Raw genomic sequence first — 27,683 nt, 5'->3', positions numbered from 1 at the left:
GAGGCAGATTCTGAACGAGGTGGCCAAAGATGCTTCCAGCAGCTGGCATACTGAGTTTTACTTGGAGGAAGACCTGGGTGGTGCAACAATCTGTCACCCACAGACCCCACATTTAAAATGTTGCTCTTATCTCTAAATGAGTTATATGGACAGTTACTGAAGTCCTTTTGCTATGCATGAGTTGGCTAATTGTAACATTCACATTATAGTATAATTAAAAAAAAACAAACAAACTTGTTCTGGCAGTTTTTTACTTACTAGACAGCTCAAAAAATGTAAAATGGTCCCGGCATCTCTCAAATTTTAGAAGGCTCTGGTATCAGTTGGATGTACCACAGGGTGGAAAATGGAGTCCATTTACATGGTTGTAAATTGCTTTGGCATCCTTTTTTTTTTTTTTTAAGTTTATTTATTTTGAGAGAGAGTGAGAGGGAGAGAAAGAAAGAGAAGTTGCTCACAAGTGGGGGAGGGGCAGAGAGAAAGGGAGAAAATCCCAAGCAGGCACCTCACTGTCAGCGTGGAGCCAGGTGCAGGGCTCAAATTCACAAACTGTAAGATCATGACTTGAACTGAAATCAAAAGCCAGACGCTTAGCCAACTGAGCCATCCAGGGGCCCTTGCTTTGGCATCTTGAATAAAAAACACCCTGAAGGGTCAGCTCCACGAGGATAGATTGGCATTAGTGCCAGAGAAATAAATGAAGGAAGCTGTATGAGTTTCCTGTAGCTGCTGTAACAAATTACATAAGCTTGTTGGTTTAAAACAATAGGAATATATTCTCCCACAGTTCTGGAAGCCAGAAGATCAAAGTCAGTGTCACTTGACTGAAATCAGTAGTCAGCAGGACGTCACTCTCTCCAATGTATCTAAGGGAGAGTTAATTACTTGCTTCTTCTAGCTCTGGTGGCTGCTGGCTTTTCTTAGCGTGTCTGCATTACTCCAGTCGGCATCCATGATCACACTGTGTTTTACTCTTCTATCTCTGCAAAACCTTTCCATTACTCCAATCTTTTTTTTTAATTTTTTTTAAACATTTCTTTCTTTCTTTCTTTCTTTCTTTCTTTCTTTCTTTCTTTCTTTCTTTCTTTCCTTCTTTCTTTCCTTCTTTCTTTCTTTCTTTCTTTCTTTCTTTCTTTCGAGTGCAAGAGGGGAAGGGGCAGAGAGAGAGGGAGACACAGAATCCAAAGCAGCCTCTGGGCTCTGAGCTGTCAGCACAGAGCCTGCCTCAGGGCTTGAACTCATGAACTGATTCTAACCAAAGTCAGACACTTAACAGACTGAGCGACTCAAGCACACCCACCCTTATAAGATTACTTCAATCTTATAGGGATATGCAGGATTGCACTTGGAGTCCGCTCTGATAATTCAGAATAATGTCTCCATCTCAAGATTCTTAATTAAATCTGCAACATCTCCTCACCACACCCTCCACCCCCAGCCCCAGCCTGTAACATTCACAGGTTCCAGGGAGGCCACTATTCTGTCTACTACAGGATAGCTTTTAATTCTTTGCTTTGGGTCCATAAGCCTCGGAACTATTTGCTTTTCATCTGGCCCAAGAGCAAGCGCGTAGTAAATTGTATCTAGGGTGGGGCACCAGGGTGGCTCAGTTGGTGAGTTCGAGCCCCTCATTGGACCACTCCTAACAGTGCAGAGCCTACTTGGGACCCTCTCCCTCCCTCTCTGTGCACTGCTTGAGAGTGCACTCTTGCTCTCTCTTAAAATGAATAAATAAACTTAAAAAATAAACTGTGTCTAGTGAGTATAATGATGGAGAAGCTAGAATTTCACCCTGCAGCACTTTGAGACTCACTGTGGGAAGGCGATCTTTGTGAGAGCAGGGACTTCTGCTCTGTTTCAAAACCACAAGGGACCCAGGTTGACAATGAAGAGTGCATACTCAGGAAAGATTGTCTTCCTCCACATTTGATTATTGAAAAATATTTCTGGAACACGCATACTTTAAATATACCAGAAACATATTTTTTAGATGTCCTAACACCAGTTTCTGGCTTCTTATCACATATCAGGTTATCTCAGTTCTCAGAAACCTGACCAGAGTTAAAAGTTAGAAAGGGAAAGGGATTATCTGTTTACAGCATGGTCTAGAGAATTTTAAAACAATAGACTTTCCACTGAATGGGCAAATTTCCTCTTGGTGGGGGTTACATGGAAACATTCTCTCCTGTTTTATGCCCCCTTGAAGAGCTATTTCAAAAATAAACTTCAGTATGTAACCCAATGATAACAGAAGAAAGATTCTCTACTTTCCTATCATTCCTTTTTCAGCTTTGCGTGATGCTCTTGCTGATAGAGGAAGAATGGAGATTTGCTTTTGAGGCCAAGGTATTTGCTGAGGGAACAGCACCTGTTAACTCTCTGGCTGGTACCCTTGTGTGTAAAGTACCTTCCTCTTGGCTTGACAGAAATTAGGTCATTGCCCACGTGTTTCGGGCTGCTGAATTAAGACACAACATTCTCATTTTAAAGCTAATCATGCACAGACATAAACGCTGTCCACAGCTATGGTTGTTCTACTATTGCTGTTTAGATTGATCCTTTAAAAAAAAAATCACATTACAACATTACAAACAGTGGTTAAATTTATTTGAATCATCTACTGCTGAGATCCAAGCCGCTTCCAGATTATGTAACAGGTATTCAGAATGTGGAACTCAACAAATCTCTGGTTTCTCAGGCTGCTTACCCTTGGCTCAGCTGCCTCTGTCACTGAGTCATCAACAGATTTACTCTGAGGAACCCAGTATTCCATTTTGTTTCAGCTCCCACATCAGAACCTAATACTTATTCATGTTCTCTGCATGAGTTTCTTGGGACATTTCTGTTTACCCACAACCTTCCTGCCGCTATTAAATAGGAGGCTATGTGCCAGAGTCAACATTATTCAATTTACATCATCAACATTTGAAAAAGCTTGTTTTCAGTGCTGCTCTGTCCTAGGAACACAGTGGATGCCTGCCTGAGGAAGGAGTTCACATTTCCTTCACCCTCAAGGCCTTTAAATCTAAGTAAGTTTCCTGGTGCCACTTTATACTGATGCTTTAAAAATTTATTTTAAAAATACTTTCCCAGATTCTTATAAAGCAGAAATAAAACTTCAAGTACCCATTTAAAAGTATATTTAGTATTTTTATTTCATCTTTTCAAGGATCATATATTTTCACCTTATTCTTGATCCTAACTCTTTGAGAATCACTGACATGGGAAGATTTTTTTGTCGGCTATTTTTAGATGTCTATAATTCTGCTTTTAAAAATTCAAATAACAAGTAGGCAGAGATCTGCTAAGTGAGCTGCTCTCATCACAAAGCCCCAACATCACTGCTCTGGTCCTGGCTAAGGATTTGTTTTAAGATTTTTGTGGACAGCATTGTTCATCGTTTAGAAACTCTGTATTAGTTTTGTTTTCTTTGTAAGGGGTAAACTTGTAGTGGTTGTTTAATGCTTGGTTATCTCCTTAATGTTTGTAACTATTGTAATAATGGGTAGGATTATAGGTGCATGCAGTATGTCCCAAATCATGTACATGACAGGTTGTCCCCAATTTATGATGGTTTGATTTAAGGATTTTTTTTTTTTTTTGACTGTGGTGCAAAAGCAAGAAACATTCAGCAGAAACCATACTTTGAATTTTTGAATTTGGATTTTGCCTTGGACTAGAGGTGTGTGGTCCAGCCCTCTTTCCTGATGCTGGACACCAGCAGTGGGCTATCACTCTCTTTTAGCAGCGCCATCTGAAGGGTGAACAACTGATACACCTACCGCCATTCTGTACCCAGATGACCATTCTGGGTTTCACTTTCAGTACTGTTTTCATTACATTACATGAGATTTTCAACACTTTATTACAAAATAAGCTTTGGGGGCGCCTGGGTGGCGCAGTCGGTTAAGCGTCCGACTTCAGCCGGGTCACGATCTCGCGGTCCGTGGGTTCGAGCCCCGCGTCAGGCTCTGGGCTGATGGCTCAGAGCCTGGAGCCTGTTTCCGATTCTGTGTCTCCCTCTCTCTCTGCCCCTCCCCTGTTCATGCTCTGTCTCTCTCTGTCCCAAAAATAAATAAACGTTGAAAAAAAAAATTTAAAAAAAAAACAAAATAAGCTTTGTGCTGGATGATTCTGCCCAACTATAGGCTAATGTAAGTGTTCTGAGCACCTGTAGATTAGGCTAAGCTCTGATGTTTTGTAGGTGAGGTGTATTACATGCATTTTCAACTTCTGATATTTTCCAGCTGTGTTGGGTTTATCAAGACATAACTCCATCCTAATTTGGGGAAGATCTGTACTAAAATAATATAACTGAAGAAATATGTGAGCATACAGTGATCAGAGCTCAGAATAAAGGTGTCTTGGCCCAATTTTGAAGCAAGAGTCAGAATGCCTCTGATTTACACCCTTAGGGAAGAGAAGTGAAATTGGTGATACTTTTGTTGGCAACTATACATCAGGCCTTTTGCATAGATTATCCCACTAAATCCCAGTGTGGCCATTTGCTAGCTGTGTTATCTTGGGCATGTTACTTAACAATTTTGTGCCTCAATTTCCCTATTTTGTAAAAATAAAACAAAACAAAATCAAGAAGCCAAAAACTCAGACTTATTCCAATTTAATCTTATTAAAGATTACGTGGACCTTGTTAAGCCTAGTGCCTGGCACAGAATAAACACCATGTGAATGTTCACTATTAACGTACCCACTGATAAAGAAACTGAGGTTCTGGGAGACTGGAGAACTTAGGTTAAAGAACTTGGAAGAGAGTGGACTTGAAGCCCATACACTGTTCTGTATACTACGTAGTTTCTCATTTTAATCTTGGCTCTATTGTTTAGCTATTGTTTAGGTAAGTCACTTCATATTGTGGGGCCTTGATTTCATTGTTTGTAAAACAAAAGTGTGAGAGTTAATAACATTTATGGCCCCTTGCAATCCTTATATTCCATAAATGTTATCATAAACTTTGGTGACCTGTGACCACTTGAGGAAAATTTGTTTCTCTGTAGAAATGGGCAGGAACTGAAACAGTTGACCCTCAGCATATAGAGATGGTTGTAAAAGGTGGACAATAGTATCACCAGTGGAAGGTTCCTCCATGTTGGGGAAAGTTCACCCCCAGCGGTTGTGTTTAAGATGTCTTCGCAGCAGATAGGCTACTCTCCAGGGTTGGGAAAGGAAGAACTTGTTCCTTTTGTTACACGTGAATCCAGGAAATAACCTAAATTCATCTGATAACACTAAAATGCAAGATAAATTAATTGGGGGGGGGCAAACTCAGGCTTTGGTAAAACAGGAACAATTGAAAAAGGGAACGCTTTTCAGACTTTGGTAGCCATGTGAGTGAGACCGAACACCCATGGCAGTCCTGAAGTTTTCTTAGGCACCCAAGAAAAGAGTTAGGTGGCACCAAAGTTATTTGACACCCTTAATCTGAAAGACGGTAAACACAAGTTCCTTCCAAATGCTGAGTCATGCTTGTGATGACACAGAGAAACACCTAAGACTCCAACTTTCCTGAGATACTGGTCTTTAGTAGATTGCTTCCTGCTGAAATAATTACTTCATGTTTTTAGATTTACTTATGGGGAGTGCTTCCCCTCCTACACCCTCACTAAGTTGTTTTTGGGTTTTTTTTCCCTTTTTTAGCCCTCAACCTGTTTGTTTGGTTTTGTTTTAATTCCATGAGCAAAAAGAAGATGTGGCAAGTATATATGTGTGTAGGCAAGGTTGTTTGTTTTTTTTTTTAACATATATATTGTTGGTGGATCTAATGCAATAATAATTCCTAAATTAATGATTATTCCCCTCCTCCCCACAAAATTATCTTTATAGTAAAAAGAAATTGCTTAAGCATCTTGAAATTTACACTCCTGTCATATAACCTAATCAGCAACTGAACTTTCAGTGGAATTCTTGTCCTAATAAGTCAGACAAAGGGGCAGACATAGGCAGAAAGCTACTTTGGGTACTCATAAATAGTATATTAAGTTTTAAAGCGATATGTATAAGGCTAAAAGGAACAATTTATTTTAATATTGTATTCCGTCTAGAAAATATTGATGGAATAAACAGAGGATAATTTTGGGTTTTGTAAGTTTCTGTGAGTCTTAAAGCACAGTAGCGTAAACCTTTGCATTTGGAAATTATCTAGTGTTTATCTTTAAAAATGAACAGTGTTTAGCCACTTTTGTCGTGAACAAGTGGATGCCTAATTTATGCTGAATACTTACAAATTACCATGTTTTATGCAGTAATTGGAAGTAACTTTTATAACAATTTTCTATTTTGGGGCACCTGGGTGGCTAGGTTGGTTAAGCGTCTGACTCTTGATTTCTGTTCAGGTCCTGATTTCACAGTTTGTAGGATGGAGCCCCTGCATGGGGCTGTGAGCTGACAGTGCAGAGCCTGCTTGGGATTCTCTCTCCCTCTCTCTGCCCCTCCCCTGCTGACATTAATTTTCTCAAATTAAAAAACATTTAAAAAATAACAGTTTTTTTAATTTTAAAATTATTTTTTCAAGGCTGTGGTTGAGATTAGATGTATTTAGAGGATGGAGATATGGAGCCAGAGGTGGGTTGTTTAGAAAAAGAAGGTCCAGAGTGACCGGTAGGCTCATGATGGTAAGTTTCTTGTCTCTCCTTGCCTAAGCCCTCCCATATCCACCTTTTCCTTTGGTGCTTTTCCTGAAATCCAGCAGATGCCTAGTGTCCTTCTGCTCTCCTCTGGTCGCTCTTGGCCCCAGTTTTGGCAAATGAAATTATGTCCGATGCTTCTGACTTTTCTCAGCTCCTCAAAATCCTCTCCCTTCTCCCCTGTTCTATGCCATCAGTCTGACTTTGGTTTCGGCCATTAGGGATGGCCATGGGTTATTGAGAACTGAATCCCCACTGGCTTGTTAGCTAGCAAGGTGACCAGGATTTTGTGGGGGGAAATAAACAGTAGACATAATAGAGTCTGGAACAAATCGTTCATCTAAACGTTCATTTCAAATCAGTAAACACTTATCAAACATCTATTGTGTCATAGGCACTGTGGTAGATACCAGGGTACAGAAGGAAATAGGTGGTCTCCATTTTCCAAGAACTGAACCGTTCTGGGAGAATTAGTGGGAAGGAAACACAGGACTGACACTTCAGTTCAACCAGATTATTCCCTTTCTGGGTAACCTGTTGCTTTTCTAGATAAATGATATAGAATTGGGATTTGAACAAAATGTGGAAACAGTGCTTTGTTACAGGGGTTCTCTGTAATACCTGAGGGGAATGTTTAAGCAGTTGTTCACAAGCTTTAGTGTGCAAGAGAATCACTGGAAGAGCTTGTTAAATCAGATAGCTAGGTGCCAGCCCCAGAGTTTAGGGATCAAGTAGTTGGGAGTGAAGCCGAGAATTTGTATTTCCATTAAGTTCTTCGATGCTGCTGCTGGCTCCCACCACTGCCCTTTCAGAGCCACAGTTTTAAACGTAAGGATTTCCAGGTTCCATCTATGCTCGGTGTGGGAGTGGGAACCTGGGACTGATCATTTTATACCCGCCTTCCCATTCTAATATGCATCCAAGGTTGAGAACCATTTGGACAGGCTGGTTTCCTGACATTTACTGTGAGCTTGGGACCCAATGAATCTACACATTACTTTATGCCAATTACAATAGTTATGACTTAATTAAATTATGACTTAAAGAAATTAGCAAATGACTTAATAAGTAATTGGCTTTAAAAAACCCAGCACTGCGATTTGGGTTCAAACTAATTTGGCTGCCTTCCTTTGGAAGGTCTTTCCAACCCTCCCCTGGGTATTTTCCAACACCACGGTAGAAACCTTCTTTGCAAAACTCCCAGAGGTTGTTGGAGGAAAGGTCTTAAGGATATGGGGTCCATTTGAGCCCATGTGCGCCCTCCCTGGGTCCACTTGGGCTTGCTTAGCTCTGGTGGTTCCAAGTAAGCTGGGCATGCTCAGTGGGCAGGGTCGGTTTTAGGGGGTGCATCTGGGAAGCCTGCTGCTCCGCTGCCGGGGCTCTGCGCCTCCCCCCACCTGTATGAGGCCGGGCCTGAGGCGCCTTCGCTCGGCATCCCCACCTCTCCCACCTCCCGGCGCCCGCCGGGGCTTGGCCTTCCCTGCGGGTTCCTGCGCTGACATTCAGCGGGCAGGTCGGGAGGTCGAGAGCGTGCGGAGGGGGTCCGCGCGAGGGCTTTGGGCTCTGACGGCCGGGTCCCAGGGGTCCGCCCGCTTCCTAGAAGCGTTTCTAGGCCCAGGGAAGCCTTTCTGCCGAGGAGGGGAAGTCAGATCCAGGGCGGACGACGAGAAATCAGGTAAGCCAGCCCGCCGGCGTGCAGGCGGTCTGGTGTCTCCTCTCTCGCGGGCAGGTGGCCAGGGCCGAGGCAACCGGGCACCTCCCCCACCGTCCCCGGGCCTAGCCCAGCCCAGGCTTTCCAGCCCGCGAGCAAGGCGGGGCGCGGGGCGGGAGCCGCAGCCCGGGGCGAGGGCCAACGCCTCGGCGCGCCGCCGCCCCACCCGGCGGGCCCCGCGGCCCCGCGGCCCCGCGGCCCCGCCAGGTCACGTTCCTCGGGGTCGCCCGCCGCCCGCTGGTTCGCGACGCTTCACCCCCTCGCCTCGGCCCCGGCTCCCGCCTCCACTTCCGCGTTTCCCTGCAGGGCCGAGCGGCCCGGGCGGGAGGAATCCGGGCGGGACGCGGCCGCCGCGCCAGCCCCAGGGGAGGGAGGAGGAGCGGCAGCGGGGAGGGGTGGGGGTGGGGGGAGGAAGTCGCCGGGGAGGCGGGGCCGCGGCGGGTTGCACTGGCCCGGGCTGCCCGGGAGTGACAGCCACGCGCGCCGCGCCGCGAGGATCAGGGCCGAGTCTCTGATTCGGGGGGAGGCAGAGACTCCGCCCCGCCGGGAGGAACTGGGGGCTCCTGCGCTCCCCTCGCGCGACAGGACGGATCTCAGGTGTGTGCTTCCTGGGAGACCCCCTTCCCGCGCCCCCGGGGTCGTGGCGGAGAGCAATCCCCTTCTGACCCGGGCGAGTCCTCTCGGACTCCGGCGTTGGCTGGGGGGTGGGAGAGAGTTTAGGGTTCCTCCCCAGCAACAGAAGGGGGACTCATTCTCGAGTAGGGGTTAGTATTTACATTTTGGCGGGCGGTGGGGTGTAATACATTTGGGGCGAGGGTTGGTATCTCATGGAAAGTTTGCGGCAAACTTTTGGCTTGTGGATGCCGCTCTCCTCCTGAGGATTGGCGCTCCCTTCTGAAGCAAGGGAGGAAAAGATTCTAGAAGGGGGGCTGAGGCTCCGTTGAGGACCTTAGCTGCTGGAGTGTGACAGTCCCAGGAGGAAATGGAAAGTGTACACCGATGAGCCTAAAACAGCCCCCTCAGCTTCTCTGAGCAAAAATAGATTTGCAGAGTGCTTTGGCAGAAAGGTAGAGAGAGCCCTGTGAATGAAGTGCTGCTCTCAGCACTTGGTGTCTACGCTGCCTTCTACCTTCTGCACGGGAGCATTCACTTGCTAACAGCCTTCCTTGAGAGTTTCAGAGTAACTTACAAGCCTTCGTGACATGGGCCAACCCACATTATACACCCCATTATACCTATCGTGAGAGGCAGCGGTAGACACAGCTAACAGTTAATTTGGTCAGCTTATAAATAGTTTTGTATAATTAGGTGAGGGAAGGGGGGGGGGACTTACACCATTTGTTGCTTAAAACAAAACTGTTAGAATTTTGCATATGTTTCAAGTTTGATGTGCAGTATATTTTTGGACTGTGGACGGTAATGGCAATTGCCACACTGGGGCCAGGCCCTTCCTGCCTGCTTCTGACTACTGTGGTCCCTGAGTTCTACAGGGACAGCTGGGTGCCATTGCCCAATGGATACCGTGTGCAGCCTGGGGAACTTTATGCTGTGGATGTTGAAACGCCTTTCTGTTCCTTGTAAGGACATGTGTCAAGTTACAATACTGTCTTGATTTTTAAAAATCAACTTTTCAAATAAAGCAGTGTTACCTTAGTAAAAACAGGATAAGAGGCGGTGTTTTGAGTTTGACAAACAACATTGTGGGAGCTGTCCATTCTGGTATCTCACACAGTCATTTTGTAAAGAAACTGAGCATTATTAAAGCTATCCTTTGTTTTCCCTCTCTTTGATTTATTTTTTATTTTTTTAATGTTTATTTATTTTTGAGAGACAGAGTGTGAGCAAGGGAGGGGCAGAGAGAGAGGGAGACACAGAATCTGAAGCAGGCTCCAGGCTCTTAGCTGTCAGCACAGAGCCCCATGTGGGGCTCAAACTCACAGACCACGAGATCATGACCTCAGTCGAAGTCTGACACGTTTAACCGACTGAGCCACCCAGGTGCCCCTCCCTCTCTCTGATGTATTAAAAGATGTATTGAGGGCTTAGTAATGGGCAAGAAGGCCGCAGTGTTACCAATTGTCATGGGTTTTATCCCCTCCCCCTTTAGTTCTTGTAACTATTTAATCTCATTATAGCTATTTAAAGAGGTTCGATTATCATTGTAAGTAAATCATATTGGCAAACTATTATAACTGAAATTATTCTGTCTGGTTATTTGTTTTCTGTCTCTCATCACGAGAATGTAAATTCCATGAGAAGAGTTGGTCTGCTTCACACAGATTCCTATTTCTAGTGCCTAGAATGGTGACTAGTAACAAGTGCTCAATAAATATTTTCTCAATGAATGACTGAACTGTGGGACAAACTCTAGCTGAGTGTAGTGGGGGGAAGAAAAGACTTCGGCCTTTGGTAACCTGCTCAAACTCACGGAGCCTCAATTGTCTCATTGGCACAGTGTGGATAATATATGATATAACATATGTAAAATGGCTAGTGATGTACCTGTTAGGGGGTAGACTTCAAAATATTAGCTTCCTTCCTTCTTACATGTTTTTCTTTTTGTATTCAAAAGGGAAAGAATTGGGCAAAGAATAGAAAATTTAGCTCTTGCTGCTTGTGCTTGAATTATCCAGGCATTATCTCCTTTCCTGTGGTGTGGGTGCTTAAGGGGGAAGGTGGTTAGTGGGAATCCCTTATTACAGAAGGAAACAGTTTTCCAGATAAGTATCCAATTTCTCCTCTTTATGTTTAAAAAATTTTTTTTAAACGTTTATTTATTTTTGAGACAGAGAGAGAGCATGAATGGGGGAGGGTCAGAGAGAGAGGGAGACACAGAATTGGAAGCAGGCTCCAGGCTCTGAGCCATCAGCCCAGAGCCCGACGCGGGGCTTGAACTCACGGACCGTGAGATGGTGACCTGAGCTGAAGTTGCATACCCAACCGACTGAGCCACTCAGGCGCCCCTCCTCTTTATTTTTTTTAATGTGATGACGTTTCTGCTTAGGTTTTTCAAAACTTGAGTCTTTCTCCTTGTCAACACCAGAACTCACAAGGGTGTCCCTAAGTGCGGAAACAGCACTTCAGAGAGAACATCGGAAATAAAACACATTTGACCTTGAACAACTTGGGTTTGAACGGTGTATGTCCATTTTTATGCAGATTTTTTCGATAAATACAGTATACTACTGTGAATGGATTTTTTTTTTTACGATTTCCTTCTTTGAAAAGTTTATTGATTTTGAGAGCCAGAAAAAGAGTGAGCACACACGCACATGAAAGGAGGAGGGGCAGGGAGAGAGAGAAGGCCAAGCAGGCCGCATGCTCAGCACAGAGCCCAGCATGGGCTCGATCCCACGACCGTGAGATCGTGACCTGAGCCAAAATCAAGTGTCAGAAGGGTCTGATGCTTAACCAACTGAGCCATCCAGGCACCCCTTTTTTATAATTTTCTTAATAACATTTTCTTTTCTTTAGCTTACTTTATTATAAGAATACAGTGTATATTACATATAACATACAAAACATGTGTTAATCAACTCTGTTATCAGTAAAGCTTCTAGTCAACAGTAGGCTATTAATAGTCAAGGTTTTGGGAAGTCAGAAGTTACATGTGGATTTTCAGTTGTGCAGGGGGTCAGCACCCCTAACTCCTGCATTGTTCAGAGGTCAAATGTACATTTAGCTCTTGACTTCTTGAATGCAGTTTTTTGTAGGCTTGTGTAGCATTATTACATAGTAGCAAGTGCTAGAAAAAGAAAAACTATGGTTTTCTTGCTTTTGAGAGAGTTTGTTTAACAAGGTAAAATATATGGATGTAAAACAGTTAAGGACCAGCATAAGATCTCTTATAATCATATACCCATTGAGAGAATGTTGGCTTTAACTGAGTGGTTATGGAGGGGAGATATTAATGTGGCTCAAATAGTTGAGACAGTTTTGTGGTGAAGAGAATGTCACTTTAGCTACAGAGAGACCTCAAGTTTCCTGAAGATTACAGCAAAAAAGAGGTCAGCATTGTATCACGAATGTTTGCTATTTTGTATTTCAGCATATTGAAAAAGCCAGCACAACCCTAAGCTTTCAAAAATGAACTTTCTGTGGAAAAGTATTAAAAGCCCACAGTAAAATTCTGTATGTGCACTAAATAACACTTTTCACTATATCTCTGAAGTTTTAAAGCCTAGGATTGGAGTTAAGAATTGTAACTCATCATTCTTGCCACTTTTAACCCACTTGCATAAAAATGTATCACGTGGCCTGCCTGTCACTCTTTCCAGTTGTATATAATGGGATATATTTTTTATCTGATGTTTCCAGAGAAAATTACTGGTCATGAGTTGTGGGATCTCCACAACTGGCTAATTTCAGGAGTGTTGTTTAATGAGATAGGGAAGGACTGAATGGAACTAGACTAAGAAGAAGAAGATGATGATGATGATGATTTAATGTTTTTTATTTAATTTTGAGAGACAGAGAAAGACTGAGTGTGAGCGGGGGAGGGGCAGACAGCGAGGGAGACACAGAAACCAAAGCAGGCTCCAAGCTCTGAGCTGCCAGCACAGAGCCCGATGCAGGGCTTGGACTCATGAATCTTGAGATCATGACCTGAGCTTGAGCCGAAGTCGGACTCTCAACCGACTGAGCCACCCAGGTGCCCCAAGAAGATTATTATTGATGTGTTTCTAGATGCTCATCCACATACTTAGATAATTCCATCAAAATTCATCACCTTTGAGGTAAGAAGAAAACTCAGAGGTTGTGTTCTAGAGGAAGAAGCAGCTAATAAAGGGCATAGTGTACATTTCCTTGTTGACATGATGGGGGAAAGAAAAGGAGGAGGGAGAGATGATCATATTCAACTTCAGTGAGAAAGACCAGGGCTAAGGCAAGCCAAGACATCTCTAGCAACTTCAGAGTAGACCTCTTCCTGTATTATCTGACCAGGGATTGATCTCCGGAACTTTTCAGGAAAAGGAAACGCGGCAGCCGACGTTTTGAATACCTGAGGATGTTTAGGTAATGATTGTGGTCAGAGTTTGTCCAGAACTCTGATTCTGTGTCCTGACATGAATGAGACCATGTTTTTTGTTTTTTGCGGTTTTTTTTTTTTTTTTTGGTTTGTTTGTTTTTTCTTGTTTTCCAGGATTTTCATCTTTTGTTGCGAGTTCCTACTGCCTCTTTGGGTTAAATATTTCTTCCTAGATCATATCTGTGCTCTTGTTTCCCATTTTTCAGCTGAAATTTTTATGTTGGTTCTTTCAAAATCAGATTTCTGACTTATGCATCAGACAAAACATGGTTTCCAATTTTAATTAGGTCAAGCTGGCATTTGGTCAGTTCACTAAAATTAGTAGGAGAAAACTAATTAATGGAAAATGTTTCCCCCCTACCTAAAAATTTATTGTGATGTATGTATTAACAAAATTTTAAATCATTATTTGGGAACATTTATTTATTTTTCTGGCAAAATGAAATTATTACTGATTTACTTTATTTTTTCATAGTGAGATCTGTTAAAGTGTGGGTGCTTTTTAAACAATGACTTAAACTTAGATTGTTCAAGCTTCATATTCTTTAGTGTTATGTCCTCTGTGGAAGCTCATATTTGATTGCCCACTTATATCCTACTATAAAAAGGTTTTATAATATAGAGAGGGAAACAAACCCCACAAACTATAACAGAGAAGTTGTTTTCTGAAATGGATTTTCTAGAATTTGCTACTATCAAACGAGATGGCCTCCCAGTATGACTTGGTGACTTATGCTTAGAGAGCTTTATTACTTACCTTGTATCCACAAGTGGCTGCTAAGGCCAGATGGTTATATGAAGATGAACAAAAGTTTCTGTTCAAAGTAAACATTTTAGGAAATTTTTAGCTAAGATTTTATACCACTAGTATTTTAATAAGACACAACACACTTCTAAATGTATTTGATAAGTGATGAAAATAATATAGCTTAGGGTATTAGGTTCTTAGAAGCCATTTTCCTTTTATTTAAACTGGATAAAGAAAGGATGTTTGTTTCATTGTGGTAATGTCAAAACTGTTTGGATCATATCACTTTCTGCTCTACTCTTCCATGGGTTATTCTGACTTATTGGGTCAAATTCCAAATATTTGTCTTTGAATTCATAGATCTCTCTAAATGTGTTCCAATATTAAGTTTGTATCCTTACCTTCCCTCTGATCCAGCCACTATGGACTCCTTGGAATTGCCTAAATCTGTCCTACTTCCATTGCTGCCTCCATATGAATGCTCTTCTCTGTACTTCACCATTTTGAAATCTTACCAACCCTTGAATGTCCTGACCATTGGCTACGAGGTTCATGGTGCTTTCCCTCGCTGCCCCAGTCAGAAGTGTTTTGTACATTTCCTAATCCTGCAACTACTTTTTTTTTTTTTTTTATGCCACTGTTAAGTCTTCCGTTTTCTCCTGTATTAGCTAATGATTTGAAAACGTATCATTACCTTTTCTGCAGATCTTGCAGACCAAGGACTGGATCTTACACAATTTTATAGACTTCACAGGCCTAGCCCCAGTGCCTTGCACGTGGGGAATGCCTAGTAAATAGTTGTTAAATAAGTGATTGCCTTATATAATGCACTTATCCTTTAGTTACTTAGGAAACCTGTGATAGAAATGAGTTGGGTATGATTGGACAGAAGATAACACAGGTAGGTGCAGTTCAGGTAATCAGTTAAACTAGATAGTTTCAACTTTCTCTTCTTCAGGCCTCCTATTTTTTCTTTACACATTTGGCACTTAAAAAAAATTTTGTTTTTAATGTTTTTATTTATTTTTGAGACAGAGAGAAACAGAGCATGAGCAGGGGAGGGGCAGAGAGAGAGAGAGGGAGACACAGAATCCGAAGCAGGCTCCAGGCTCTGAGCTGTCAGCACAGAGCCCAACGCGGGGCTCAAACTCACAGACTGTGAGATCATGACCTGAGCTGAAGTCGGACGCCCAAACGACTGAGCCACCCAGGCGCCCCGGCACTTTTGATATCCCAAAATACCGTATTTAGGAGGAAGAAAGGAAATCACTCCAGGTGAACCAACGTTATAAAAGCAATCCCTGAGGAAAACAAGTGGAGGAATCTGCAAAGGAGGTCATTTAGTATCCACTGAGGGCTCTCTTCTTTTCATCAATCTCCCCCTTCTCTCCCACCTGCTCACCTCATCTAGTCTCTTAAAAAAGAAGCTGGAAAATTAATTTATAAAAAGATGATTGATAAAATTAATTTGTCACCTTATCAAAAGTCTCTGGATTCTAAAGAGACAAAACATTGAGTACCGTTTATGTAAGCTAGGGGAAGGAATCTTTGGGGAGCGCTGTTTACCTGAGCATCCTGAAATCATTGTATAGCCACTTCAGTGTGGCTTTGGTCAGTTTCTTCCGCCTTCAATTTCTTTCTCTATAAAAGGAGGTGGGCTGCATGAATTTAAAGCCCATAACAGCATAAAGTATCTTAGTACTCTTCTAAGGTGAGGCCAGTCTTGGCTAGTGGATGCTGTTCACTGCTGGACCCTTGACCTAACTTTTGCTCTTCTCCAAATTTGGGATCTCCTTACTCCCAGCCTCTCCGGCTGTATTTGTTTTGACCTCCAATGTAGCACTCACATGTGGAGGATGCTGCCCTCTTTGCATCCCGGCCCCTGACTTACCCTCATAGGATTTGTTGCAACACATGTACTTTTACTTCCTTCTTCCATCATGTTTGCTAGTGTTAACCCCTTTCCCTCCTCCTAATGCACCATGAAGTAGCTGGGATATTTATCTAAAAAAACATAGATTTATGGAATTGTAAAATAGGAAAAGGGTTAGAGGTAACCCAACTCTGTCTTTTTATTATGAATAATAAATAGTAATGTTAGGTATCATTTATTGAGCAATCACCATTTTCTAGGTTCTGTTCTAAGCACTTTGCTTACATTATTTCATATAGCAACAGCAAATTCTTTTAGATCAGTGATGAAACACAGTTCCAGAGAACTTCAGTGACCCACCCAAAGCCACAGTTTTCTGGCATGACTGAAACTCCCTTGAAAACTGTGCAAAGAAATAATGAACCCAGGGATAATCCTTCTGGTATTTCTGTAATGTATTTCCTGCTTTTGGCTACTTTGGATTCTGCTGCTTGACTCATTGAACTTTGCCTTTTAACACTTTCCACTTCCTAATATTTTACCCTGTGGTTCAGCAGTTTTCACCAGTGATGCTGAACTTGTTCAAACATTGAAGGCATAGCACCATATGCCTGCCTAAAGTAATATTCCTCTTGATCTGATTTCTAGGAACCCATTACATTGTTAAAATCTTCTTAGTGTTAATGGATGTGGAAACAGCCTGCAACTTGGTGCTCCTCTGCTTTTCCCACTCCTGCACCTGGGTTTGTGAATGCTACTGGGAAAATGAATGCAGTCATGCAAATTGGAGGTCCATACAAACTCACATTCTCCAGTTCTTGCCATGAGGCAAGTTCTTTTACCTGTTTTTAGACCACATCTTTTCCCATTTCCTGCCATGGTTTTACCAAACTTCAGCATCTTCTTTGAGCCTTTTACCCGACCTGTGCATTTCTTTATCAGATGATTGTTGGTGGTTAGGGGCAAACTAAACTGTTGGAAGGATCTGAAAGTAGATAAAAACACAAGCACAACAGATGTTTGTTTCTTGATCATATCATAGTCTTGATCCGTGAATGGCTTTCCTCCACTTGATTGTTTAGACACCACACCCTGGAATCTTCTGTTGTGTGACTGCCATTCCTTAGGGCTTTGTTTTCAACTGTGTCCATTTAGTGGAAGGAGAAAGAGAAGAAGCATATCCACTTTCTAAACACTTAGTCTCGTAATGAATATGTCACTTCCCCTCACATACCATTGGCCAGAAATCAGGTGCACGGTCACACTTACCAGCAAAGGGAGATTGGCAAATGTAGTCTAGCTGGGAGCAGAAGAGATTGTGGGCTTTTTGTGAAGTAAGCTGTTTCCTTCACAGTGCTTTGCATCCTATTATACTGAGAAAGCAGAGATATCATGTCAACTCATAATATTTCAGTCTCTCTTCCACATCTTCCCTGTAACTGAATCCATCGACTCCATCATTAACTACCGAGTCAGAGGTAGAGTTATTCAAAGTGGGTTCTTTCGCCAATACTCAGATCCCCCATCCCTTTCACTACCTTCCTCTATAAAATTTGTCCCTGTTCATCTATATTTTAAATATTTACAAGATGGGGCGCCTGGGTGGCTCAGTCAGTTGGGCGTCCGACTTCGGCTCAGGTCATGATCTCGCGGTCTGTGGGTTTGAGCCCCGCGTCGGGCTCTGTGGCTGACAGCTCAGAGCCTGGAAACTGCTTTGGATTCTGTGTTTTTCTTTCTCTCTTTGCCCCTCCCCCACTGATGCTCTGTCTGTCTGTCTGTCTCTCTCTCTCTCTCTGTCAAAAATAAACATTAAAAATTGTTTTAAATATTTGCAAGAATACTCAAGATTCTCCCATCACAAAAACAATTAAGACTAAAACCCAAAACTGTTCCTTTACCCTGTACTCCCCTCTAGCTACGTGCTCACTTTCTCTTTCAAGCTGTTTTTCCCAACACTATTTTGTATATGTTGTTTTTCTATCTCTTCACCTTCCATTCACTCCACAGCTGTTGGAAGTTTGGCTTCTACCTTAGATGAATCTGCTATTGTATGATTATTGGTGTCCCTCTTACTAGCAAATCAACGGGACCTCATTACTTGAAATGTCTGTGATTCTGCTCATTCTCTCCTTTGTGAAGTTGAATTTTGTCTAGGCTACTATGACAACTTGTTTTTCTTTTGGACGTCTCCTTGTTGATCTCTTTCCAGGTTCTTCCCCTTGACATTGGAGTTTCTAGGGCCTGTCCTCACTTGTAGAAGCTCCCGGAACCACCACATTCATCCATATCCCTGATTTTAGTAATTCTTAAATCAACATCTCCAACCAAACCTCTTCCCTAGATTTAGACTCTAGACATTTCCACTTGGATGCCGCACAGTCAAGCTAGGACTCATCATCTCCCCCCACCTTCATCCTAATGCTGTTTCTCCTCTCATTGAAGAGTACTGCCATCCCTTCTCCCCTCCATATCATCCATTCATTTGTTAAATGTACCCCTCACCTACCACATGCCAGGCATTTTCCCACAAGTTGAGATTACAGTGGCGTACAAAACAGGTACGATCTCTGCTTTGTAGAGTTTCATTTTAGGGTGGGGAGAAGAAGATAATAACGATTAAATATAGAAGAGACGTATGAGATGATGAGAGCTATGTGATTATTTTGAATTTGGATGGCTTGGGAAGGCCTCTCTGAGGAGCTGACATTTGAGCTGGCTCCTGAATGACCAGAAGGAGTTAGCCGTGCAAAGATGAGGCACAGAGCATGCCAGGCTGAGAAGACAGCTGGTGCCCAAACTCTAATTGGATTCTTGATGAATCTGATGGCAGAAGAAGGTAAATAAACCTGAACTGTAATGGGTGAGAGTGAGAGGCGGCCGTACGAGTTACCTGTGGCTACTGTTACAAATTACAGCAAATTCATTGGCTAAAAACAACAGAAAATAGATTTTCAGGAGGCCGGAAGTTCAGAATCAGTATCACCAGTCTGAAATCAGAGTGTTGGCAGGTTGTGCTCTCTTCCAAGGTTCCAGGGGACAGTCTGTTCTTTTCCTCCGGGACAGTGGCTGTAGGCATTCATTCGCTTGTGGCTGTATCACTGCAATCTCTGCTTCTAGGGTCACATTGCATTCTCTTCTCCCATGTACCTCACATTTCCCTTTGCTTCCCTCTCTCTCTCTCTCTTTTAAATAATGTTTATTTATTTTTGAGAGGGAGAGACAGAGACAGAGTGCGAGCAGGGCAGTGGCAGAGAGAGAGGGATACACAGAATCTGAAGCAGGCTCCAGGTTCCGAGCCCAATGCAGGGCTCGAACCCACTGAGTGCGAGCGTTGGAGGCTTAACCAGCTGAGCCACCCAAGTGCTCCCCCTTTGCTATCCTCTTATAAAGGTATATATGTCTGCATTTGGGATCTACCCTCATAATTCAGGATAATTTCACTATCTCAAGATCCTTTGTTGTTATTATTTTTTTTAATGTTTTATTTAAGAAGTAACACAGACTTAGTTTAGAGAAATTGGAAAATAACTAAAAATTACAAAGGAAAAAATATAAATCTCTGCCATTCCACAATTCAGAGATAAATACTCAACTAGTAACATTTTTTTTTTTTAGTTTTGCCTTTTTAACTTCCAAGACACTTTAAAAAAAAATATGAAATTTATTGTCAGATTGGTTTCCATACAACACCCAGTGCTCATCCCAACAGGTGCTTTCCTCAATGCCCATCATCCACTTTCCCCTCCCTCCCACCCTCACTAGTAATATTTTATAGTATTTTCTTATACACACATAATGGGTTATGGTTTGTGTATAATTTTGTAGCCTGCTTAAGAATTTGTTATGAAAAATTTTAAGCATATTTTGAAACAGATATTTAGAGATAAAAATAGTAAGATGAACTCCCACATATGCATCACCTTGATTAAATATCAAAAATTTGCTACCTTTGTTTCGTCCTATCCCGCTTGTTTTTCTTTTTCTTTGCCATAGGACTCCAAGACAAATCCTAAATATCACGTTATTTTTACCCTCATTGAGGTCACTATGCATCTCTAACTATATGGATATTTTCTTACTACTACTCACAATGCCATTTTTATAACTAATGAAATTCACAGTAATCCTTCAATATCTAAAACTGATTCAAATAGAGATTTCCCTCATTAGTCTGTTTTTTTGCATGTAATGTTTGGGGAAACAGTTAATCTATAAAATAATTATTTTACCTGTATAATGTTTGAGTCTTTCATTTGGTCACATTTGTAGTCTTTTTTGTTGTGGTTGTTGTTGTATAAGATAACACTCCTAGGTTCCAGGGTCTGAGATATGGGTAGGTTTTGGGCACCACTATTCAACCTACCATAGTATCCAAAGAGCATCTTTAAAAAGTAACCAAGGGTCAGGTCTCATAGGGCTTTAGAAGCCAGGATAAGACATTTAGATTTTATTCTGTGGTGAGATAAGTCATTGAAAGGTCATGTGCTGATAAATGAAATAATGTGGTTTTGCAATAAAGCACTGTCTGTCAACTTCCCCCCTCCCCATTATATCTCTCCAAGAAGAAAAAATAAATTGAAATTAATTAACTAAAAATTTAAATCAATTGCTCCCTAGCAAGAGAGTATTCCATAATATTAAGGAATAAGAATTTGTTGGGGGGTGCCTGGATGGCTCAATCGGTTAAGTGTCCAACTCTTGATTTAGGCTCAGGTCATGATCTCACAGTTAATGGGATCGAGCCCTGAGTTGGGCTCTCAGCTGACAGCATGGAACCTGCTTAGGATTCTTCTGGGTAGAGCTGAGCTTTGGAGGACCACAAATCACTGTAATGTGAGATTTTTTTTTTTTTTTTTAAATTTTCATTCCCAAGACCAGTTTTGTCCCATTGTGGGTGTTTTTGCTCCCATTGAGAATGCATGTTATTGAAGACTGTTCAGACAGCTAAAGGTAGGTAGACTGGATTGTGGTAGGTAGGGGAGGAGAGGATGGAAGAAGGACTCCAGGTAAGAGTGAATTTTGGTTGTCCAACTGAGAAATTATAGTTGTATGGTCTTTTAGCATTCCTGGACCCAGTTTCAGTTTGTGTGTGGAGGTTTCTTCCAACACAATACCAGGCAATTCTATCACTATCTACCTGGAGATAGCATCAGATTCCATGGGTTAAGGGCTGGGCATACAAGACTGCCCTCCGTGCCTCATTTCAGTACCAGTTGTAAATCCGACGCTGTTAACTGTGCTTCTGACCGACTGGCTAAAGAGTGGAGGTTCTAACGACCTCCCTGTTAGGTGTGATTAATTTGCTAGAGTGGCTCACAGGTCATATGAATGACCAAATACTTATATATTATAAATTATTATTAATGGGGCGCCTGGGTGGCACAGTCGGTTAAGCGTCTGACTTCAGCCAGGTCACGATCTCGCGGTCCGTGAGTTCGAACCCCGCGTCAGGCTCTGGGCTGATGGCTCGGAGCCTGGAGCCTGTTTCCAATTCTGTGTCTCCCTCTCTCTCTGCCCCTCTCCCGTTCATGCTCTGTCTCTCTCTGTCCCAAAAATAAATAAACGTTGAAAAAAATAAATAAATTATTGTATTGCAAATGGACAAGCATTGTGTTAAAGATGGAAAGAAGTGAATGGATTTAGGATTTGTTTTTGAGATAGAGTTAGTTGACTGCACTTGCTGATAGATAATTATCTAGAGACAGGAGACAAGAATCTGGACAAAGGCTTACATTTTTTACTTGTGCACCTGGGCCAGAAACTGGGAAGGGAAGATTTGGGAGAGAAGAAAGCTTGATGGAAGATACAAAGTATTCTGTTTTGGCTGTGTTAAGTGTGAGGCACTTATTAGACATTCCTTTGGAGGTGTAAGTTAGACGTTTGGATAAATGGAAGGGTTTTGGCCGAAGATACAGAGTTAGGAGTTATTTGCATATAGTTTGTATCAGATACTTGATGGAATTACCTATTAGGAATGTATAGTTAGAGAGAGGGGCCATTGGAGTCCTGTGTTATTTAGAAGAGAAGGAGTTGCCAATGGGGTAGGAGGGAAACCAGGAGAGTGTGGTGTCCCTGGCGTTAAGAGTTTAAATTATTTTTATAAGGAAATGTTTCTACTAAGTCAGAGAGATCGCGTTTGGCCAAATTAGGTCATTTGTGATTTTGACCATTTGACATATAGTTTAAGTAGAGAGGCTGGGACAGAAGCTCATTGAATTGTGTTGTGGAAGCAGAGTGCTTACAGACAACTCTTCCAAAAATTTCTGTTGTGAAGAGAAGCAGAGGAATGGAAAAGTTCTTTGAAGGAGATATTGGTTAGGGGAAGATTTGTTAGGACCAGAGAGTTGAAATAGAGACGAAATGATGGAATGATGAAGTAGAGAGGAAAAACTGATGAAGGCAGGAGAGAGTGATGGTTAATTGTTGGAGTGCAATGCTTGAAGAACCAGGAAGGGAGGAGATCCAAGGCACAAATGTAGAGGTTGGTCCTTACTAGGAACAGAGTCATTTCATTTATAGTAAAAGAATGCGGAAAGAATGGGTACAGAGGCTGATATGTCATGGTTTAGGTAGTGGGAAATTCTTTCCTAATCACTTCTACTTTCCCAAGGGAGTGTGATGATGTTGGAGAAGGGAGGGGTAAGATGGATTTTGGAAAAAAGGAGAATTGAAATAGCTATATTGAAACATCCTGGGGAAATATAATAGGATTACTGGTCAATGTGGATTGCCCATTAGAGATTTACAGCTGCGATTTTTTTTTTTTTCCAGTCATGAATTTAAATTGAGGCTAGTTGTGGTTGTGTTTTTCTCTAGGCAGTTTCTTTAGCTGTTAGATGGGGGTGTAGAACAGGCAAATAGTTGCGTTTAACCAACTTGGGGATTTGCCAGGCAAGAATCAGAAAGAGAGGAACAAGTACTTGTAAGGGAGAGGTTACAGTCAAGGACCTTGACCCAAAGCTGGACTGAAAGGGAAGTGAGGGTGTAACTGATAGTGGAAAAAACTGAAGGGACCATGGACTGGAAAGCCAGATAATGCCAGGAAGATGTTGGAGTGGAAATAGAGGAGTAGATGAGCTGGAGAAAGAGAAGGTAGCGTTCACAGTGTGGGATTCTTGAAGCTGACATCTCAGAGCTGTTGCAAGTAATCATGATGCCAAAACCAGAGGTTATGGCAGTGTGAGTGGGTGGCTGAGGCAGGGTCAAAGAGAAGATCATCAGAGATGCAGCGATGTAGAAACTAGGGCTTCATGTAGATGTAGAGGACAGCAAGAATGAGCACAGGTATGTTTGGAAAGGAAACAGCCAGGTACTAAGGTCAGGGAATAAAGGGAAACTGCAGTAGATAGGTAAGTGATAGCAAGGGATAATGAGTGGTAAAGTCTCATGACATGAACTTCAAAACTGATAAGATTTGAAAGAGGATAGAGAAGTTGGAAGGTGACTTGGAGAGACACTTAGTCCATCTTCAGGCTGGGGGATTTTTGTGATAGGATCAGAGGTGTTACTCAAAGTATTTACAACTTTAATGGAATGGGTCTAACATTTGCAAGCCTTTGGTCTGGAGCAGCCCCATGGGGGGCTTTGGTGAAGACAGACATTAACTTAAATTGTGTAATCATTGCAAGGTCCCAGGGGAGGGGCGGTTATTACCCAGTTCAGAGATGTTTTGGTATTTTAGCCATGGGTGCAGCCATCCCTGTTCATAGTGGTTGAACATCAGACTTAAATGTGAGAGTATTAACAACCTCTTCTTTATGGGATGCTGGGAAAATGGTGTTAATAGGCTTCAGCCTTCAAAATTCAGGTTAAATCTTGCTTTCTGCATGTTTTTAGAACATTCAGAGAAGGAGACATTGTGGACTTTGCTAAGGATAGATTTTGAGTTCTAGAGGACAGTATGGAAAGGAGGGAGGGCTGCTGACAAGGTGAAAAATGGGGCAGTCTGGACTTCTGGTAATGACCAAAGTGTAGAGGATTGTGGAGCATGCTGGGATTGGTCCCCTAGTATCTTGGGGGAAGCTGGGTGCAGACCCTGTGGCAAGGGTGAGGAAAAGCCTCCTCAGAGTATCTGTAGCTCAAGGGCATCTCCTGATAGTGTGGTAGCCAATTGTAGTACAGAGGCCTCCTTGGGGCCTGAGGACTGCTGACAAATGGCTGGGAGCATCAGTCATCTCAGCCAAGATGGAGGTCTAACCCCTGGGGGAGGTGCTTTCCATTATGTGGCAGAAGCTAAGGAGTGCTGCTTCTGAGGGTAATCATCTTAGCAGTCTTTCCTCCAAAATGAATTTAGTCTTGGTGATCTCTGCTCCATTGTCACTGTCTTTGGTTTAATTTGGACCCTTAGGACTTTGTGTCGGGATATTTACATCCAGTCTCCTGATTTCCCTGCTCGCAGACTGACATCCTTTTAGTTTATCTCTAAACACTGCTCCAGGGAACTTGGAATGGGAGATGGTCTTTTAAATTCAAATGTGATTCTGCCTATTCCTACTAGGAATGTTGTTAAGGACTAATATAACCTGTATAAATTGACAAGCACAGTCTTTATAACATAGTGTACAGCCAATAAATGTGCTTAAAAGCCTTCCTTGGCAATCTGTTGCCTACTGGACAAAAGCCAAAATCCTTTGAGTGGCATATAAGATCTCTAGAGATGTACCCCTGCTTGTCCATTCAGTCTCCTCACCTCCTCACTTATGACTCCTGCATACCATCCTGTACTCTCGGTGTATCACATGCCCTTGTTCTTGAAAATACAGTATTCATTCACACCATCATGTCTTTGCTCATGTTCACCTAGGACCCGGCGAACCTTCAACATTTGAGCTTATTATTGCTTTCTCTACAGACCTGCCCTGATGATGTTCACTCTCATGGGCAATTACTCTGTTAGCCCCTTGTCCAAGCTTGATTTGTATCACTTGTATTTGTTTTAGAATCTTCTCTAAGCTCTGAGTTCTTAAAGATGGAAACTGTAAATTATTCATCTTTATTTACTCGCAGTTTAATATAGTAGGTGCCCAACGAATGTTGGTTGAATAAATGAAAATTCAATACATACTTGAGTTTACATGTGGCCTTTCTGTTGTGAGATCTACATCATATTTTGTGTGTCCTCTTTTTCTTTACTTCATCAGTGGAGGCAAATTTTCTGCTGGAGCAGAAGATGAATTGGTGACCATGTAGTTGGCTAGGATGGGAAGCAGATGTAATCCTGTGTTCTTTTTCTTTTACCCAGTGAATGTTATTTATTTGAGTTGTCCCATGATTCTGTTCACTACTGTCATTGTTTTATGCCGAGTTGCAATTATTGATTTTTTTAATGACACACTCAAAGGAATACAAACATCGAATAAATGTGGTTTTGTGGTTGTGTTACATATGATTGGTCGGGCAGTTTTCAGTGCCCACTTACAACTGCACGACTGGTGTGTAGAGCCTTTTGGAACCTTGGTTAAAATGCCCAGTTCCTTTGAGGTCTCTTCAAACCTTGGTTTCCTCATCCTACATGAACTAACTGATTAACTATACATAACAAAGAATAAAGAGAATGTAAACCAGACTTGAAGAGTAAGAGCCTAGTGAGAGAAGAGTGGGAAGGACACTGTGTGAAGTGTGAAATGAGGTGGTAGGAATGAGTCACTCTTTAGTGTAGGTGGGCAGGAATGGTTGGGGGATGGGAAGGGCAAAGGTGTATGGGGGGTGGAGGAGTCTGGGGGCAATAGGGGGGGATTCTGGGGGCATGGGTGAAGGTGGTTTGGGGGACACAGTAGATCATTGGGCATGGCTGGCATGCATTGAATGAATGATCAAAAAAGACCCATTTGGGCACTTAAGATGAGATGACTGACCCTTAGTCCCAGATTTGTGCTGCAAGGTTAACCAAAGTCATGGTCTATGTGTTTACATCCTGAGATCCAGGGCATCATGCTGGAAGGGATACATTCTTGAGAAATATCTTTGTTCTTTGAAAAAAATACTGACTCAGAGAGCTGACTGTTTTGATGGCATTTTATTTTATATTAGTATTTTCTCTAAGGTAGGTGGTGTTCAGGGTTTGTGATGGGGCCAGAGAGCAATTTCTCACCCTCTCTGAACTAAAAATAAATACCAAGAAATATTCTAAATAGAAGACCAAAAAAAAAAAAAAAAAAAAAGACCAAAACAAAACAAAAGCACTCTTGTGGGTCAGAGTTGTCCCAGTGACTTGGGTTAACTTAGGCCACAAACCTTTGATCAAGCCTTTTACAGGGAATGTTTTAAATGCATCAGCTGAACTCTGGTGATAACCGTAAGAACACTGGACTCCACGTGATTAGAGCCTGATCTAAAATGAAAGAGCCACTGCCTCCCTGTGGCCTCTGTAATAGGCACCGTTGACCTGGAGTTAGATCTGTGTTAGATGTTAGGCTTTCTAGGGTTTTATTTATTTATTTATTTATTTATTTTAAAGTTTTGTTTTTGTTTTTGTTTTTTGAGAGAGAGACAAAGCATGAATGGGGGAGGGGGGGGAGAGAGAGAGAGAGAGGGAGAGGGAGACACAGAATCCAAAGCAGGCTCAGGCTCTGAGCTATCAGCACAGAGCCCGACGCGGGGCTCAAACTCACAGACTGTGAGATCATGACCTGAGCCGAAGTTGGACACTTAACCGACTGAGTCCCCCAGGCGCCCGTCTAGAGTTTTATTTTTGATAGAACACTCCACAAATAACAGTATACGTTCTGTTCGAGAGAACGCTTATTTGGGGAAAGGATGCTAGAGAGATGCCCGAAGAGGCCTGCCTACAGTGTTTTCAGGGCAGTGATGTGATTCATTTCCCTAGTCGGTGAGTCTTAAGTGCCCTTGCTTGATCAGAGCCAAGTGTCACATAGGCTACACAGGGCTATGACCCCATGTAGATTGGCTGTTTTTGTCCTCTTTAACTAGTCTTTTCTGTCACCCCAATTTGGCCTTGCTCATGTGGGAAACTATAGATGCTCAGTAATCTTATATATTAGCAAGTGAGAGCTGTTGACCACAGATGTGTTTTTACATCTTATTTACATTATCTCAAATTCTCAGTCTAAATAGATGAGATTTTTATGGATGAGAAGCTCAGGCTCGCAATCAGGCACACAGCTCTTAAGTGGCTCAATTCAGACTAGGGCTGTCTGTCTCTGATGGCCCCGACACCAACTGCCTTCAGAGAATTCAGAGAATGTTCTCCTGCCTGGTCAGTGGTAGCATTTGAATATTCCAGGTACTAGAAGGATCTCAGCCATGCACAGAGCAGTAGCAGTATTCCTGCATGTGGTTACTGAATTGTCACGGGATGGGGAGAGGTGGGAAAGGTTGGCGCTGCCTAGGGTGGTCTGGCCTCTCTCTGTGTCTGTGGCCTTCCTTCAGGGCCTGGCACAGTAGAGATCCTTCAGGTATGTTGTTGGCTGAAGAGATTCCACACTTACGGAATTGAACCCTGGGCCACACCGAGTTCTAGTAAGTCAGATCAGCTCTGCGGTCATTGGTTTGATTAGTTGTTGAGATTTCTGATGTTGTCTTGAACTTTAAATCCCCGAGAGATGTAATATGAAAAAAACTAAAAATTCAAGACTAGTTTAGGTGTGGTTTCACCCAGGCTTAAATAGTTACGGTGTCAGATGCTCAAGGCAAATCCATTCTGGTTAGGATGGAGTCTGTTC

At 42.4% G+C, this 27,683-nt stretch overlaps 1 protein-coding gene across 2 annotated transcripts in view; it reads left to right on the top strand.

The window, feature by feature from the left end:
- The first annotated feature begins 8,821 nt into the window (after positions 1-8,821).
- GPD2 (glycerol-3-phosphate dehydrogenase 2) overlaps positions 8,822-27,683 on the top strand; it is a 140,665-nt gene continuing 121,803 nt past the window's right edge. Inside the window, exon 1 of one of the 2 annotated variants that reach the window (XM_047082917.1) lies at positions 8,822-8,949. The gene's annotated coding sequence lies outside the window, so the exon portion shown is untranslated. The remainder of the gene's footprint in view (positions 8,950-27,683) is intronic. The other variant, XM_047082915.1, reaches the window with a different exon arrangement.

This window comes from Lynx rufus, unplaced genomic scaffold (assembly GCF_022079265.1).
Source record: "Lynx rufus isolate CCGP_SWC_20201006 ecotype Redwood Valley unplaced genomic scaffold, mLynRuf1.p SCAF_2, whole genome shotgun sequence".
NCBI lineage: Eukaryota > Metazoa > Chordata > Mammalia > Carnivora > Felidae > Lynx > Lynx rufus.
The sequence above is the reverse complement of the archived record's forward strand: the minus strand, read 5'-3'. Positions and strand labels throughout refer to the sequence as shown.